The 17,590-nt window shown below is 43.4% G+C and overlaps 1 long non-coding RNA gene across 1 annotated transcript; it reads right to left on the bottom strand.

Annotated features, from left to right (window-relative positions):
- Positions 1-283: 283 nt before the first annotated feature.
- Positions 284-11,144, bottom strand: LOC125967617 (uncharacterized). The gene is made up of 3 exons (XR_007480797.1): positions 11,099-11,144; positions 4,979-5,119; positions 284-3,542 (listed from the first exon to the last, which is right to left on the bottom strand). It is a non-coding gene; the product is annotated as an uncharacterized lncRNA (long non-coding RNA).
- Between the last annotated feature and the right edge of the window lie 6,446 nt (positions 11,145-17,590).

The raw sequence follows: 17,590 nt of genomic DNA on the forward strand, positions 1-17,590 counted from the left end.
AGAATATTATCAATTTTAATTTGAAGGTTAGACCAAGACAATATTATTCATTCTAATCGTATTTATGAAATGTTCTTGTCATGGTACTTAAATGTGTTGTAAATCCTCAATAGGGAAAATTTACCACTATACTGTGATTTTTTGAAAAAAATAATTAATTTATTTATTTATTTGTTTATTTATCCGTTTATTATTGTATTTATTTTTTAATTTTTAAATACATTTTGTATGCAAGAATTAACTGCAGCGCAGTAGCCTGTGCAAAAAAAGTGTTCAGTTTTTTTTTTTTTTTAATATCAAGGTGTTTTGCTAAAGTTTAAACTGGGATCCAAGGCCATTTTAATGTGTGGAGGTGTTATGGTTAAATCAACAAGCACGCCAGCAGTGGCCCAGTGCAAACAGAGCGGTGGGCGCATTTGATTAATGAGCTGACGTGATGTAACCACGGGGGGGAGGGAAATAGCTTAGTGCACCTGGTCGTTTACACTGTTTGTCATTCATTTGAGAAAAGAAAAAAAACAAAAAAAAACAGGGCGTTTCAAATAAATTCTCAGAAGTATTCTAATCAATAAATTCCTGCTAATCTCCCAATAAATAAAAATGCAGGGTCATTGCTTCATCGTTCCTGCACGGGTCCCCTGTGGCGTCGCCCCTGTCGTGTGGTCAAGCGGACGCTAATATAGCCGCGTCATACGTCGCTGTCATACACCGCTAGCCGCTGGTGGTGAAAAGGTCACGGCGGTAGTTGTAAAACGGCGTGAGCGAGTGTAGGGGGGGTTGACCTATGACTGCCCGAGCGCTACTAATGCAATAGCCAGGCCCGGAGGCCCGAGTCCTGCCAATACCGGGCTGATTATAACGAATCAGGTGCCTCTTAACGCAATCATGTGATCAATTTCTCATTGGGCTGAATAAATAACACGGCAAAAGAGGGGAGCTGGGCGTGACCCGCAGCTAACCCTTCGGCCCTCATTATTCATAGCGGGAAGAAAGGAGCGCCACAAGAGCAAAGGACACAGGTTCGTTTTTGGCTAATCATTAGCGAGGATGCTAAATGTTTGCGATTGAATGAATGTCCTGGGACATCTATTTGACATCTGCTATGGGGCATTCCAATCTGTTTGAAGGTCTGAACACCAGCATTCCATACGACCATGGATGTTGGTTAAACTGTATTATATTCGACATACTTTTTTACTTTTCACGTACAGTACAATTTTCAAGTGCATATTTTAAGTCCTGTTCAGTTGTATTTAACTTAAGTAGAGCACGTGTACTTTTTACATTAAAACTTTCACTGTATTTCAGCTATTAAGTTCATACTGGTTTTAACTTATTTCTATTGGCATCCCAATATGTAAATTATACAGCAATAATTTATTTTAAATTATTAGCGCTACAGTTTGCGTGGATCCCAATTTGAGATGCACCACTTTAAAACCAAGCGTCATAGTTCTGCAGAGTAAAGACAAGGGACATGTAGTCATGGTTCTTCGGGTTCAAAAGTATTTCGTCACATGTACAGTTGTACATCCGTGTATGCATTAAGGCATCAGTAACAGAGCTGAGCAGGGCTGGATTTCCCTGCATTGTAATGAGAGGCCCGGTGTCTCATAAGTCACTTGTGGAGGCTCCACACGATACCCGGTCCAGGCGACACGGTCATCGCTCTTCATTTATTTACTTGTGCCTTCCTTTTCTTTTTTTTTTCCCCTTCAGAGTCCCACTTTGCGCTCAAGCTGACACCCAATATCCAGATCTATTGCGCTTCACTCGCTGCCCTCTCATCATCTAACTTTAATTAAGTAAATGGATGCTCCTAAATGCCGCTAATTTCACTTCACTAATTGCCAGAGTTTAATTTAGGTTTCATCAAAAGGAACCGTTTCGGTCGTTTGAGGTTGCAAACGCTAGCCTTTACGTAAAAGGTAAAAAGAAGGAGCAAGTAGGACACAAGTTGTAGCAGCCGCCTTGAGATTTTCTCGGGAAACTGCGAAAACAAGGCCACATTGATTAAACGCATCAACTATTTTGAGATATGCCGACAATGAAAATTGAGGAGATGAAGAACTCCTGAAATTACTTGTCAGCATGTGTATATTGATAAGGATAGATATTTTATTGAAGAGGAGTGTGGATTAACGACAAGCTAATCGTAAGCTAATGTTAGCGTGTTTTTTTTCTTAATTTCTTTTCTTTTAATTTCTTGCCATTTGTCCAAACAACACATAAAGTTTATTCAAGAGAAGACTTGAGGGGAGGTGCTACAAAATGGAGATTATATCAAAGGGCTAAGCTAATATTAGCGTGTTAACGTTTAGCATTTCTAGCTACAATACGTATCCTCAATCTTTTATTCGAAAGGAAACTCATTTACAGTTCCTGGGAGTGGAGACCAAAGATGTCGGCGGAGGACTTATTTCCATATAAGAAGACTTGGTCGAACATCAGTTATCATTTAAAGACGAGCAACAGGTGGCTATCGGCCGAGAGAACCCGAGGCAAAGTGGATGCGGAGGTGGAAATGCGTCTATTTGTTTGAGCCTCCTCGCATCTGCACAAGACGGAAGCGACAGCAGGAGATTGTTGGGTCGGTGGTGGGGTAGGGGTGCCTGAGGGGGGCTCGTGTTTGGAAGAGCGCTGGAAATAGTGCATGGTACTAATTACAGCTGCGTGTTTGCATGGCCGCGGCCGCCCCGTGTTTATGGACGGAAGTAACATCATGCGAGGGTCACTCGGAGGGACGTGTTTATCCACGTGGTCCGTCCCATAATTCACTCAGTGACCACCTGTGAGATGAAGCCATTAGGTCTGTTTTCCAGCAAGGTGGCCTCGGATTATTAATTATATTTGAATTAAGCACAAAAATAATGTGCTGCGTCGGGATAACATTCAAGTGTCATTCCACGTTAATCCGAACAATGTGGGATATGACAATGTTCAACGAGAACAATGCTGTAAAATGTCGAAACTCAACAATTGTTCTTAATTTTTAATCTGAAAAGAATGCACTGTGATTAATATGGCATGGAATTAAATAAAATCCTGAATTATCATAGGTTAGGGATAGATTACGGCAAATTCTCTCTTCATTTGTTTCCCTGGTTAAGGTGGGAAATTATTTTTTTATAGGCAGACACAACAATATGGTCACATGGTAAGAGAAGACACCACTGTACTGTTTGTCATTAGATTGCTTTATATTTCTGGCCTACATGTGTTTTTCATACAAATATTTACTGTAATTATGATGAGGTTAGTGGGAGAGAATTGTTTATTGACTGGACTAACGAATTTGGAGGAAGTAAAAGTGCATCCCAAACAAACAACTTTTCAGTCTGTATGTGTTTGAATGATGACAATATGAGACTAGACTGTGCACACACTTTTTTTTTTTTACTTGCCTTGTTACATACATGCCTTCCAAAAGAGATGAACCGTGGCAACTTTGGTAAGGATCCTTTTATGTTGTCCTTCCTGTTGGCCTCAGTCTTTCCATCTTGTTATCAGGCCCGCTGATACTGGTCTGCTCCATGCCGGCTCTTTTCTCAGGACACCCACGGCATAGCAGCAGTAGCAGGAAGGAAAAAACCAAAAAGAAACAATAACTTCATTAGAACGGTGCTGTAAAATTGTATTCTTAGAGAAGGTGCACTGTTTAGAATTATTCTACATTTATATTATTTTACTAAATGTGGAGGTAGGTGATCATTTTCACCAATTTAGCTGCCTAGTTAATTTTTAAATTTAAAATTATAGACTATATAATTTCATTTTATTATTATTATTTTAATATTTTAATTGTATTTTGATCATTGTTAATAGGTTGACTATTTTCATATTCTAACTATTCCTCCATAACACTCACAATTAACAAAACCACCATAAAATGATGTGGACAGTACACTTAATGATTTTTCCAGTTTTCCAATTTTTTTTGCTTCATGATAATAAAGATGTCAAGCATTGACAAACCGTGTATTGATCTTTCTGTATAGACTACCTTTTAATTTATGCAGCATAGATTAAAAGTGTGTCAGTGAATCATGCCAGGCAGCTCACTGCCTGTGGCTGGTTGCTCTCACTTTTGACTTTATTAAAAGAGCAGAAGCCAGGAACTGGAATGAAATGTAATATATATTCTAACCGATATAAAAACACAATGCATTATGCAGACAGTGTTTATTAAATCAAGTGAATCGGCCCAGCTAGAGCACTTTCAACGGTTGGCTCTGTGAGCCGTCTGATGGCTCCCCAAAATGAAACAGCTGCCAAGTGTGACATATGGAAGGAGAGAAGTCCTATGAAGAGGCGATTTTTATGAATCAATCTACGTAGGTGTGTCATTATGACAACAAAAGGGAATTCTATTACGCAAGTAGCCATGAACATGTGCTTTTGTGACATTTTTCTTCCTTTGTTTTTTTTAAGCTAGCTCTATGTCCGTTCAGTAATATGTGATGCACACTAAACACCTTTCTGATGTTTATTTTTTATTTAAATAACATACACATTGATTTGAACACTGGCCCATTTCCGATTAGGGGCACTGCCCCACCAGATCCAGCAAATGGTCCAGTGGTGGGGAAAAAAAAGAACTTCCCAGTGTTACCCATCCATTTTATATACCATTCAGCCATGTCATATTTATTTACATATTTATGGCTCGGTAAAAAAATAATCGACAACACTGCTGCAATAGCGACAAAACAGGGTGCTACTTGGACCTCATGGTGACGATTGCATAATACTTGAAAAACTTCTCCAAATAACCTCCAAAGCTATGGAGCAGACCTTTTTTTTATCCTCTGAGTCAGAACAATGTCTTTACCGTTATTAACCATATGACCACAAGAAAGGAGAGATTGCTGAGCCATGTGGATCTATGGAACACATTGTTGGACAAAAAAAAATGCAGTGTAAAAGACTTTTTCGCTGAGCTGGTGGAAAATGACAGCGTGATGCTTGTTGTACCCACCTGACCAATGAGAGAAGGCGAGCAGGGTGTGGTGGACGGGGCATCCAGCTGCTTTTTGGAACGGGACTCACACAGTTGACACAATGTTAGTCTGCTCCAATCGTTGTCTCTTAGCAGATGATGCATTGAACTTTCTGCTCCCTGAAAAGGCAGCATGTGTTTTTACCAGTAACATTCCAAGAATGCATTTATAACAAACAAGATTCTTTATCCTTTAAAAAAAACTTCTGTCATGTAAAACCCGCCTCTCTTGTTCTGCGTGTAGCTCTCACGATCAACATGGCGATCGTGCAGTGGTCATCACTCATTGGCGAGGGATTGGATGGATGAATTCGACATCCATTTCCAGGGCCATACAATCCCCCCCCCCCCCCCCCCCCCTTCTTCGTATGAATATTATCAGCATACAGTGACAAATAGCAGTTGTGTTGCAGACTAAGAGGCGTCATTGTTCCTCCGGGCTGTAAACGCCACGCAGATGTCGCCGCACTGTACAGCCCGTCCGCACGTTGTTTAGAAAATATAAATGTAACGGGCCGATGTCACCGTTTCCCAACAAAGCGGGCGTCTATTTTGTGAGCAGACAGCAGCTGGTCTACATGTTTTGTGGGGAAAATAATATCCAGGCTTTGTACCATGCTTTTGGAGAAGACTGTATGGTGATTGTTGATTTTGCCCTTTGGGGGTCTGGACTCAAGCAGTCGCATCAGTTTGTAATCATATTTTAGGGATTGGCCAGTTAGAACATTTTGATTTTCAATGAGGTAGCTAAGGAGGTCAAAGCTATGGAGAGACTTTTCAATGTCTAACCAACTTCATTTTGCAGTTTCAATCTTTGTGGTTTGATAGAACCTTTTGGTTGAGAAGGGACAGAGTTGAGGACGATAATGTGAAAGCACAGCAAAAGGCTAAAGTGTTAGCATATCATTTGCGGCAACTTCTCCTTTCCTCAAATGTTAAAATGAGTCAGGTTTTAATCAGGAGACTGGGGGCAAAGAGAAATTAGAGCACTGCTGCTAGCTATTGTAGCATCCAGAGCTAAGAAAGCAGCAAGCTAATGTTAGCATCTATTTTTATTGTTGTCATTTCTATTCAGACTTCCTTAAATAAACCAATGTTATCCAACAGGAGACTAAGGGCAGTGTGAAAATGGAATGCTGGAGACTTTGAAGAATTAAACTGCAGCATCCAGAACTAAGGTCATCGTTATTTATTTTGTTCGTCTCGAGCTGTGTACCCTCAAATGTTACTGTGGAGCGGTGACTGATCAGGACCGAGAAAGAGTAACCTGGTTTTGCGGTTGGAAAAGCATCAATAGCAAGACTGTAGCATGACAACCGATGCTGAATTATGCAACTGAAGGAGTCGTGTGTCACCGAAGACGCCCGCTCGTCTCTCCGTGACGCGCGGTGGAACGCGCTTCTCCGGTTTACGTTCGTCCGAGAGGCTCCGTCGTTGTTTTAACAATAAGGCCCCGGCGATTTGTGTCTCTCGACTGTCCTCCTAAAGGCTCAGAAAATATGCGTGGCGCTCCATTTATGGGCTGTAAAAAACAGTCACCCGGACGCCATGCTAACAGACTGTGAAGAGCGGCCGTAAAAGCCGCCTGCGTCATATTCGCTTACCAAGGCGACGTGGTTAACTGTCATAACATCTATAGTGGAGAGGGGGTGGGGTGGGGGGGTGACTCTGCCCGTCACGAGCAGCCAAACATGAAGTAAAACAGCAGGCGGGCTCTCCCCTGCTTGCAACGGCTGACATGAACTAGCAGGCCCGCACATGGGAAGTGACACCAACAAGCAGGCCCCAGAGAGGAGGAGGATGATGAGCGACTCTCTGCATGCCGCTTGACAAGTGCAGTGCCGCCGCCAAAGCTCCCACGGGTGAGAAAATTTCCGGGAAACACCGAAATGCTGCAGGTTTAATGTTGAAAGTGCTTGAAAATATAAAATCCTGCAAATATTCATATGAGGTGAGGCAAAATAATGTCTGCGGAACATCTTTGCCTATCACCATTTTTTAAATCTCTAAAACAGAAAAACAATAACTCATAAATCTCCAGATATATCCCCAAACAAATTAGTGATTTTTTTTTTAAATTGCCAATACATGTCTTTCATTGGATGGCAACAATAAACACATATTTTTTAGTGTTACTAATTTAATTTATCCAATTCGATTAATTATTGATTTTTGTTTTAAACAGAATCACAAAAATTCGAAATGTGGTTCTCATTTGACAATGGCAATAAATTAATGCAACTTCCTTTACTTTTTTACTTTTTTTTCTACTATTATTATTGCACGTACATTTCTTAAACAAGCTACTTTTTCCGCTAGTCGTAAAACTTTTTTTAATGATGAAAACAAGGAAATGCAAACTTAGGAGACAGGCTTTTCATTGCATAGCCGCCATTTCATTTATCCTTGTCTCAATTTGAAGCTTTATTTTTCCTTTTTTCACCCGCCACAATCAGTATAAATATCCATGTACCTGATCTGAATCCATTATACACCTGTTTGTGCGAGGGGGATCAGGTTAAGAGTGCTGAGCCATGTTAAACCGCCGCTGCAGCCAAGCATGCATCATGTCCGCGCATTAATAGCAGGCGAGCACGCCATCATTATTAGCGCCATACGTGCCCGAGCTGCACTTCCGTGGCCGCTCTAATGGCGAGGCGGTCAGGGGTGATTTATCTGATAAACTGCTTTTTGTGCGAGGCGGGGGCTGAGCGACGACTTGGGTTTAGCCTCCTCGGCTGTAATGTGCTTCATAAAGAGGAAAATAAATGGCCGCCTCAGGAGGAGGGGGAGATGTAGCTTGTATATTTGTGTAGGGGTTGGGCGGCGTGCGCTCGAGGTCAAATAAAAACCGCTTGTGCATTGCTTTTCAAATTAGGGTCCGTGAGCCACAACTTTGTGTGTATATTATTTATTTATTTATTTGTTTGTCTATTTGTTTTGTTGATTATTTATTTATTTATTTATCTATTTATTTATTTATTTTATTTTTAAAATTTTTTATTATTTATTTTCATTATTATATCATATTATGTTATCTGTTAGTGTTGGAATTTTTTTGGGGTGGTCCTTGAAAATTTTTTTCCCCAGCCCAAAAAGTTTGCAAACCCCAGTTCTTGTTCTTTAGTTATGTGTGTGTGCGTGTGTGTGTGTGTGTGTGTGTGTGTGTGTGTGTGTGTGTGTGTGTGTGTGTGTGTGTGTGTGTGTGTGTTGGGGGGGGGGGGGGGGTAAGGACAGGAAACGTCTGAGCTATAACTCTTCCGTCACCTGCCTTCTGCCGCGTAAGGCATTACTCAGGATGCGGCGCAAATTGCAGCCCGGCATCCATTATTCCCTTTCAGGGTTAATATTGATGTAGATATCATTCCTTTCCGCGCTTGTCATTTATTTGAAATACTCCACGCGACGAGTAGTCCGCTGCTGCCGTGAATCAAATCAATTGATGGAGCAGTTAGCCTCGCAGCCCCCCTCACCACCGCCACCCCCACCCCGACCGCCTGGGAGCTGCCGAGCGAGCATGAAATATTATGGAGATTGTTCCATAAAGTGATCTCTTCATCATCATTTGTCTGCAGCCTGGGTGATCCGATCCCTCCCAGCACCACCGAACCCCCCCTCCCCTCCCCTCCCCAACCGCTGTGCTCCTCGCGGGCGCCAGCTGTCATAACTAAATCAGCCGGATAATGCAGTTGTGTGAACACTTACACCGAGACCCCATGCACCCCCCTATGACACGGGCGGCAAACTGGTGGGCCCCATCCGATCCGGTACATCAATTGGCCAGTGCCGCCGACCCCCAAAACGAAGCTGCATTGTTTTTATTATTTATCTGTTATCTATTTTTTTTTCTCTTCTAAAAAATGTCTCCAATGAAAAGCATCCATGCACTCATTTACAGGTGAGCTGGAGCCTGTCCCAGTTGACAGCGCCCAATACTGGGTCAGGATAGATCCCAATTCACCTGCAACCCCAATGACAAGACCCCCTCCCTAATTGACTGGAATAAAACATTCTGTAGATTTAACTATCTTGAACTTATCGTGTCAGGTCTTTGTTTTTTTACTCCTTGGCAGTAGGTGGTCTCCTAAGGCCGTAAGAATAGCCGCAACGAGGGTGACGCAAGCGCATCCATTAACCTGAATAATGTGCTTAGAGTCGCTCCTGATCACCGCCATGCCTGATACCTGACCTTTGCTCCAGTTAGGAAGAGGAGCCCTGCGACCCACACACACACCTACAGTCAGTGACAGGCTTGCATCTCGCCGATAAGGCGATGATTAATGACGAGACAAAAGTGTGTTAGTTGTCTATCGCCGCCGCTTAATGAATGTCATAAGAATAGGTGTGATTGCCCGGGTCATCCAGCGAATGGGAGCGGGAGGAGGCGGGGAGCGGGTGTCTGAAGGTGGAAAGAGGGGGTGTCAGTTTGGTGGAATCCAGTAATGAGTCCACTAGAGACCCGACTGATAGCTTTGATTGCGATGCAGCGCGGGAGAGCTGCTGCAAATCTTTAGCGGGATTAAGTATCTCTTAAGGAGATCTACTTTCAGCCACAGTGTTATCAAGCCTTCAGTGTGTTTTAATTAGGCCCCAGTGCACGGGGCCGAGTGTAACATGGCGCACGGCAGCTAACATTGTGTGACGCTGCTCTTCATTCCAAGTTAGAGGGGAGCTAGCTGAGCTACCTTAAAATGAACTCGGAATGGAAACCGGAGTATTCTGCTGCCCCCTGTGGTTACAAGTTATGCGTCGGTCTTATTATGGCATCTTTTTGCACATTAAATATGTACATATATAAGTTTACAATTTTTGGCCTTTACTAAGTTTTTGAATACACACGTCTGAGACAACTTTCACAACTTGCTGTTCTCTAACAAGGAGCTGAACAGGAAAATTCTCGTGTTTGACCAATGAGGTTCCTGGTTCACTTCGAATTATTCAAACATTCCTCAAATGATACTTAAAGCCCTTTTCACACTGCACTTGCTGATTGTGCAGGATCACAAAACAGTACGGAAAAAAAAAATCGACTGTGTCCTAGTTGCTAGCGTGTCTATATTTGACAGTGCTGACATAGCAGCAGCAAGAATTGAAAACAAAGACTTTTTCTACACCCAAGACCCCATCCGAGTGGTCTCTAATTGAAGCCTACAAGGGGGACACCCCCCAGCCTAGCCATACACCCACAATTAGGTCCTCCATCCATTACTGATGAAAGGTTTGATTAGAAACTGTGCCGGAACAGAACAAGCAGTCCATTGTCATTAAACAGCACTCCGAGCGAGTCAAAACAAAGCAGTCGGAAATGCATTTTAAACATCCTGGTTCTGATCGGGGTCCGGGCGGGAGCAGATGCTGAAGGCTTGTCGGCAGACAAGACCATCTTACCTGCGGGCCTTAATGACTTGCAGCGGGAAAGAGAGACAGACACAACGGCTTCGGCACGCAGGAAACAGATGTAAGAGATAAATAAAGCAAGTGGACCGCGGCCATGTCGGGCCTGGGTATGATGAGTCAAGCGGGGCCTTGTTCCAGTTATGACCGCCGGCGTTTTATCAGGAAATATGTACTCACATGAAAGCCACGCCGCTCGGCGAGGGAGGCTAAACGGTATTAGCGGCCCGCGGCCAATCAGCTGTTGCCTAGCAAGAAGATGATGCATCGTTTCATATCAAAAGCCAAGCTAATTAGGAGCGGATTGTTCATACCGCAATGTGCATTCATACAATATGTGGAGGACCATGTCACAGATTGACTAAGACGAGAAAGCCAACACCGCCACTGGCAACTTCAACTATGCTGACCTCCAGTGGTTTATCTTCTTACCTGGCAGGTGCACTCCAATAAGTCCCAGCTCCAAATCCTACACAGCTTTTGTGTTATTTTATACCAATTTGTAGTATCTCCTGTGTGTGTGCAACCTGTGGTCACCATTTTCTGGACCGATTATTCCATAGGAAATCATTTTAAAAAAATGATCTGTTCCGAGGTCAAATGTTCTTACTCGTAAAACTTTTATTAACTCTATGGACACATTTTAAAGTTACGCGATGTAAATCTATAACATAAAAAGGTAATCTCGAAGAAAAATCTACTCACCCTTTGAAGACTTCTGATGGGGCACATTTTGGGCGGGAAAACAAAACGTCTAAGGAAGAAAAATATTTGTTAGTTGAGCTTTTAAAGTCACTTTACAATCAGACAAGTTTGAAGGGAAATTTAACTTCTGCAAAAAAGTCAAACAAAGTCAAAATACTCCCTTTCGACTGAACTCCAAACTGCATCACTGAGCAGAAGCTAAGCGAATTTTACTAGCCTTTCAAATTCAGGATATACTTTAAGTATATATTTATGTATATTTATGTATGTATACTATAGATTTAAGGGTCCTTTGACACTGTACTTGGATAGTAAAATGTAAAATACTGGGCTAGAACAACTGTTGAAACTATACTTGGGTTCATACACATGCTAGCTAGCAAAACAGTTCATTAGCCTTATGTAGCATATTATAGTAGCGCAGGTCAAGACTGGGAGGCCACCGACAGATTGTTTTTAAGGCCAGCCCACTCAGCATACAGCAAGTCCTCAACTTTCCAACCTCCCATTTTGGATCATCCCAGCCTGCGAAATAAACCATCACATCTTTTCCAACGCAAAATACATAACACGCACATCACTGCGTGTTTAATGTGTGCACTTCAATCAGACAAAAGCCGCCAGCCTCATCAGGCTTAATGTTCTTTTCAAAGCCACAAAGGACATATTATTGTTTTGTTTTTGTCAAGTTGTGAAGTGGACAGAGGTCCATATGTTTAATCAGTAATGTTCCTTTAATTGTGGCCCAGATGCTTGGTGAGGTTCCAACATGCAGTTCATATTTGTGCTCATGCAGACTAGTGGTTACTTTGTAGAGAGTTGGCCTTTAATAATCCTCATTTGCATCGGCACCAAATTGCTTTGGAATTTTCCACATGGGAAAGAAAATTGGAAATCGGACAAACTGGAACCATCATAAAACTATTTAACATTCTCAAGTGTATAAATAAATCAGAAGCCAAAATATCTTGAGCGGGACATCACAACTCAATATATCACAGTGATTATTATTGGGATTATCATTATGAAAATAGGGAAAAAAATGGTTGACCAGTGTAGAAAAAAAGACATCACCCCATCAACTCAAGGCTGTCAGGCATCATCATTTTTCTGCCCCCACCTGACCGTCATGCTCATTAAAGCAATTATCAATAACAGACAAACAATCCACTTCTGGAGTCTCCGCTTAGCGTTTTGTGCAAAATCAATACGTCTCCGTTGCCTGTGATCATCCAAGCCCAAAAGACGGAACAAATTTGCGGTATGATGGATGACGGCTGCCGTCATGTGGATTATGTAATGGGCTGGATGATAAGGAGTCGCATGGACTTCCAATTAGGACGTGACTATTGTCTGAAAAGATGAGCGGGGCTGTTATTGAACGTGGACATCGGCAGAAGTCAGATGAGTGACAGGCGAAATTAGGAGCAAAATGAGGGTTTGATCCCCGGAGCGTCCAATCAATCACCTTCATTGTGTGCTGCGCTGGACGACAGTTGGCTTCATGCCCTGATCAAGTGCACAGATTACCGCGCTGAGCAAAACAAGCTGTGCTGGTGTCGTGCTTTGACAATGCTGACTGACGGTCCAGAACGTAGCGGGTCACATAGCGAACCGACTTTCATTCGTTGTCGTGATCGGTCCAGCGGTTCACATTTTAGTTCTGATCATAGTTGCCCTTTGATTGGCTGCCAATGAGACCACGGTGTCGTGATTCACGTAGCTGACGATCGGCGGGAAATCAATTGTCACTCACTGAATCGGTTCGGGGCGTGATCGGTCTTTTTGGTGGTTCACTTAGATGACTGCAGAGGATAGGACATGTAGAAATTGATGAATGGATGGCAATGGAGGGTGTTAAGGCGGCTGAATGCCTCCTCACTTTTGACCTTGGGTCTTCACACTCGCCAGCGATCCATCTTAATGCTCGCCGCCGGTAAAGAGGTCAAGACGGAGGAGAACATATCATTCAGCGTCTAATCATTCCATCAAGCCGGCGACGCGGTTCGTGTTTGCGAAGTGTCGGGGAGGTGGACCCCGGCCAAACATGAGGTGTCACGCTGGGCGCCAATGAACGGACAATGGCGATCCATCAATCTTCCACGCCAACTTGTCTCCCGACCAACTACAATGTCCATCTCGGGCCAATTTTCGCCCTTGGGCCGACTCATTCATCAGCCCTGAGCTCATTTGCAATCGGGCCGGCGTGTTAAGAGGAGGGAAACAAGAGCGTGTTGAGCGTGAAGCTGTCCAGTGACGGGAGCTCACAAAATTTTGATCAAAACGCAGCGTGGTTGCTTGACATTCAAGCTACGGCTTGCGGAACCCCGATGGTTCGGGGTCCCCAATTTGAGGACCGCCGGCTCATCGGGCGCACCAGAACAGATGCGCCGGAGGGAATATTTTTGGGGACCCCTTCAGTCGGGTCACGGGGTTTAAGTAAGAGTGAACGTCGTTTTAAACAGAGCAGGGCGAGCAGCTGCTGCCGCCGGGTGAGCGGGCCCCCCGACTATTATTTTCTGCAGGCCCCCCGACTTTGATGTTTTAACAATCCATACATATTGATTCAGACTGATAATAAACAATTTGATTAGCCTCTTTCAACGGGGGCTGTCATTTCAATCACTCACCCGGCTCCGACGGAGTGGAAGTGAGTGGCCGAGGTGGGAGGGGACGCGGGGTGTAGCGGGGGACGTCGAGGGGGGACAAGAAAAGGGAATCCAGCCCTGATTAGGCCTCCGCCTTTGGTGGATTGGACAAGACAGCTGAGCTGCCAGGTTATTAACTCCCTCAGAAAATTCTCAGCCTTCTCTCAGGCCCGCCTGAATACTACGATCCGGATCGATAAGCAATCTCCGGTGTGTACCAAATGCCTGCTGGATTCATTTGTCTCCCGGCAGCCTCGCCCTCCAACGGACAATACACCTGCGCCCCCCCACCACCACCCCCCTTATGCCTCAGCCTCCTTTCCTTACATCGCTCACGTTTCACTCACTGGAGTCTCTGTCACTTTTTAAATAATGACCCCGAGGGGGGGCGCGTGAACAACTGCCTACCTCTATTTCATCACAGTGAGTCGCTATCCCAGCCGGGCCTGCAGGTCACCCAGCTGTCTTGGGGGAGGTGGGCGACACTAACTTAAGGGAGAGGTGAGGAGAAAAGGGGGGGGTAGAACATGTGTGTGTAGAGAGGGAGTGTCACGGCAGCATCAGGAGGCACAGATGTCCCCTCGGTATGAACAAACAGCCCCTTGACAGGCTTCTGGTAGAAGTGTACACACTCCATCAGTTGTTCACAAACTTTTTCACTTCAAGAATCAGCACATTGAGTCGAAATCGATCCAGATGCATACAAGTCAGCAACGTGAATCACTACAAAGACAGACGACACCGTGGTCGGACGGACAGTCAATCTCAGGGCCACTGTGAAGGCCACTACCACACAACCACTACAAAGATTGACGTTGCAAGACAATTCCGATATTTATTTTGGTATTTGACATGTACTGTCGGTTCTTATATGTGGACATGAATTGGATCAGATCAGCTCTTGACAAATGTCAATTATGTGAACCATAATTAACGACACTGGACAAGGAATATGAACCACTACAAAAGTCAAACTGGATCGTGATCGATTAATTGCAGGGGGACTGAATTGATCCCTACACTCAGGTGAACCACTACACCGAGCAAATAAACTACAGGTGGTGAGTTAGCTATGTGAACCGCTACAAAGACAAACAGGCCAGATGATCACAAGGCAATAAGAGTGCATCGAGTAACAATCGTCAATCATGTGAACTAGGGATGTCACAAATTATTGTCTCGATTATCGCATCAAATAATCCGCCATTTTATTTTAGATTAAATTCTAATAGTAATTGTTGTTTATTTAGTCATTTAATGATTATGAAAATAGTTAATTTTATAATTTTATACAGCTCACTTTTCAGGACTACTTTGGTCCCGGTTTGGGATGAGCTGTCTTTGTAAGACGGAGGAGATGGATTTACATAGTGATTGTGTTTGCTGATTTGGCAGGGCTGAAGCCGATAACTTTTAGTGATCCGCAGCATCATTGATCTACTTGATGGATTTATCGACGTGGTGATGGGCGTCTTCAGGCAGCCGGCCCCTGCAATGCTTGTGAGGCTGACACCAAGCAGCTACCTGCGCGTGGACAAGCCTCGTCTCATTTCTCTGCTTTGTCTTGTCGCTTTTTTTGTCCCCCCTCCCCTCGCCGGCGCAGACACCCCTACCCTTTCCTCCCGGAGGGAATTGTCCGTCAATGAAGGCTAGCAAGCGGCACATTTCTTAATTGTCAGGGAACAATGCACGCAAACGAGAAACGTGGCGGATGTTTGGACTTCCTTATCACAACCATCCGCTCTCTGAAAATTACAAAGTTGAGAGGGAAATGCAATTATTAAAAGGAGCTTTGTAAATATTTTTAATATGCATGCAGCAGACAGTAAGTGCGCTTGGTTCTCAGGCAAAAGGAGGAGGCGGGACAGACCAAACAGGAAGTCCCTCAAAAATGTATGCCGGGATTTTTTTTTTTATTTAATCAGTCAAAGATGGGCCCACTCATCAGTGGTTGATTGCATGTCGGGTTTTTTTTTTTCCTGTACAAGATCACAAGCCGGGAAGAAAAATGAAATGATGCACAACAAGGCCGTTTTGAACCGTTTCACCCAAAAAAACTGAAACGGCGACATGGAAGCTACCCACTGTTCTCCCATCTCATTTCGTAAAGTCGTATTTAGTTGTGCTTCACATCTGTGTTGCATTTTCTCCCACAAATCAAACATCTACTGTATTAACTTCAAATTCCTGAAAATAACTCAACTAATATTTCTACTTTGTACGGCTGCCTTCCACCAGGCGCTTCCTCTCCTAACCCTCTCAAGGTCGTTGGTAATGTGGAATCTATAAAACATCTCAATGAGGAAAGTTATTTGAATTCTTCCCCTTTTTTTTTTTTTTACAGCTTGTGGCTTACAAGTTCCTATTTCATGCAGTTTTACAAATGAATCCTACTACACAATGTTGAGCGTATGTCAGCAGATGAAATTACTGACGGTAATTGCTCCCATGCCAGGTCTCGCAAGCACGTACACACACACACGCACACACACATTGCATTTCCTCACAGTATTTTTCAGAACAAAATGACAGGTAAGCTTGTTCCTCTGAGAATTTTATATTAGTAAGTCCAAAGCATCATTAATAATTTCACTGTTTAGCTTTCCTACTCTACGTATCAATAAAATGAAATTCATTTCTGGGACCATTCTTGTTTCTTCTCATTTTGGACCGTCACCAACTCCCACGTTTTTGTTGAAATATTACAAAAAATTAACATCAATCCTGACAACATTGTCGTCTTGTTTGAAGAATACAAAACAATTTTTTCCATTCCCTTTAGCTTTCTTGGATTGGAAAAAATAAATAAATCGAACAGTCTCCCCAACATGTCACTCCGTGCCCACTCAGCTCTCATCGTTGCGTCTTCCTGACAGTGACGCTAACGTGCGAGTAGGTGAGCCGCCCTCAGGCTTCTCCATGTCCACGTCCAGCTCCATCTAAATCACCGCTTGTCATCACAAAGTCATATCACGCACACATGACGTGGACACAGACGCCAGTGGCCATGACATTAAACCTGTCCATTGTCACTATTACACCCACCCCCTTCAGACCTGTAGGTGCCTTCCCAGCTGCTGAAGCTAAGCGCATGTGACTGGCCTTAGATTCGAAGCGGACAGCAGCACACCTCCACCGGCCTGAATGCATTCTATAATTATCTGCCACACCTTGTAGCAGGAAGTACGCCGCGGTGAGAGTCCGCCTCCCTGTCAGCCAAATGGCTTTCATAGTGACAAGGTAGTGGAAGTAGCTCGCAAGGGGATGAAATAAGATTTAGATAGAGTTCCAGGGAGAGGAGAGAGGTAGTAAGGAGAAAGAGGCGATTGTAGGAAAAAGGTGGGGAAAAAAATCCCATTTGATTTTCTTTTCTTTTTCAATGTGAAATTCGTTTTGTCTTCTACTTTGAACAAAAGTAGTGCTTCGCTGCAGTAGGTTAAAGTAATTATAAGCCCCTTGGCGTCAATGTTGTGGATTTTTTTGCTATTTGCGACGTGGTTTGAATTTTTCTTGACTTTTTGTTTTCCTATAAATAAATAATAAGGTCGAATCAGGGTCATTTCCGATAATCGCTTCAGACCTGACAATTTCCTTTACGAACATAAGTGTCCTTTGTGACGTGACGTTTGTTTTCTTTGACCTCCCTAGAAAAATGGATTTGTGGGTTAATAGTAAGGAATATCAATTTATACTTTTTTCACGTAATAACGGTTTACTTTATGTAATAACGATTCACTTGCTCTGTGTGTGATTAACGAAAATATAGCTACTGCATTTCATTTCAAGCATCTGCTTGGAGTACCCTTCAAGGGCGATAAGTAGTTCGGCTCACATACATCATCAA

Source organism: Syngnathus scovelli, chromosome 4 (genome assembly GCF_024217435.2).
Source record: "Syngnathus scovelli strain Florida chromosome 4, RoL_Ssco_1.2, whole genome shotgun sequence".
In the NCBI taxonomy this organism is placed as follows: Eukaryota; Metazoa; Chordata; class Actinopteri; order Syngnathiformes; family Syngnathidae; genus Syngnathus; species Syngnathus scovelli.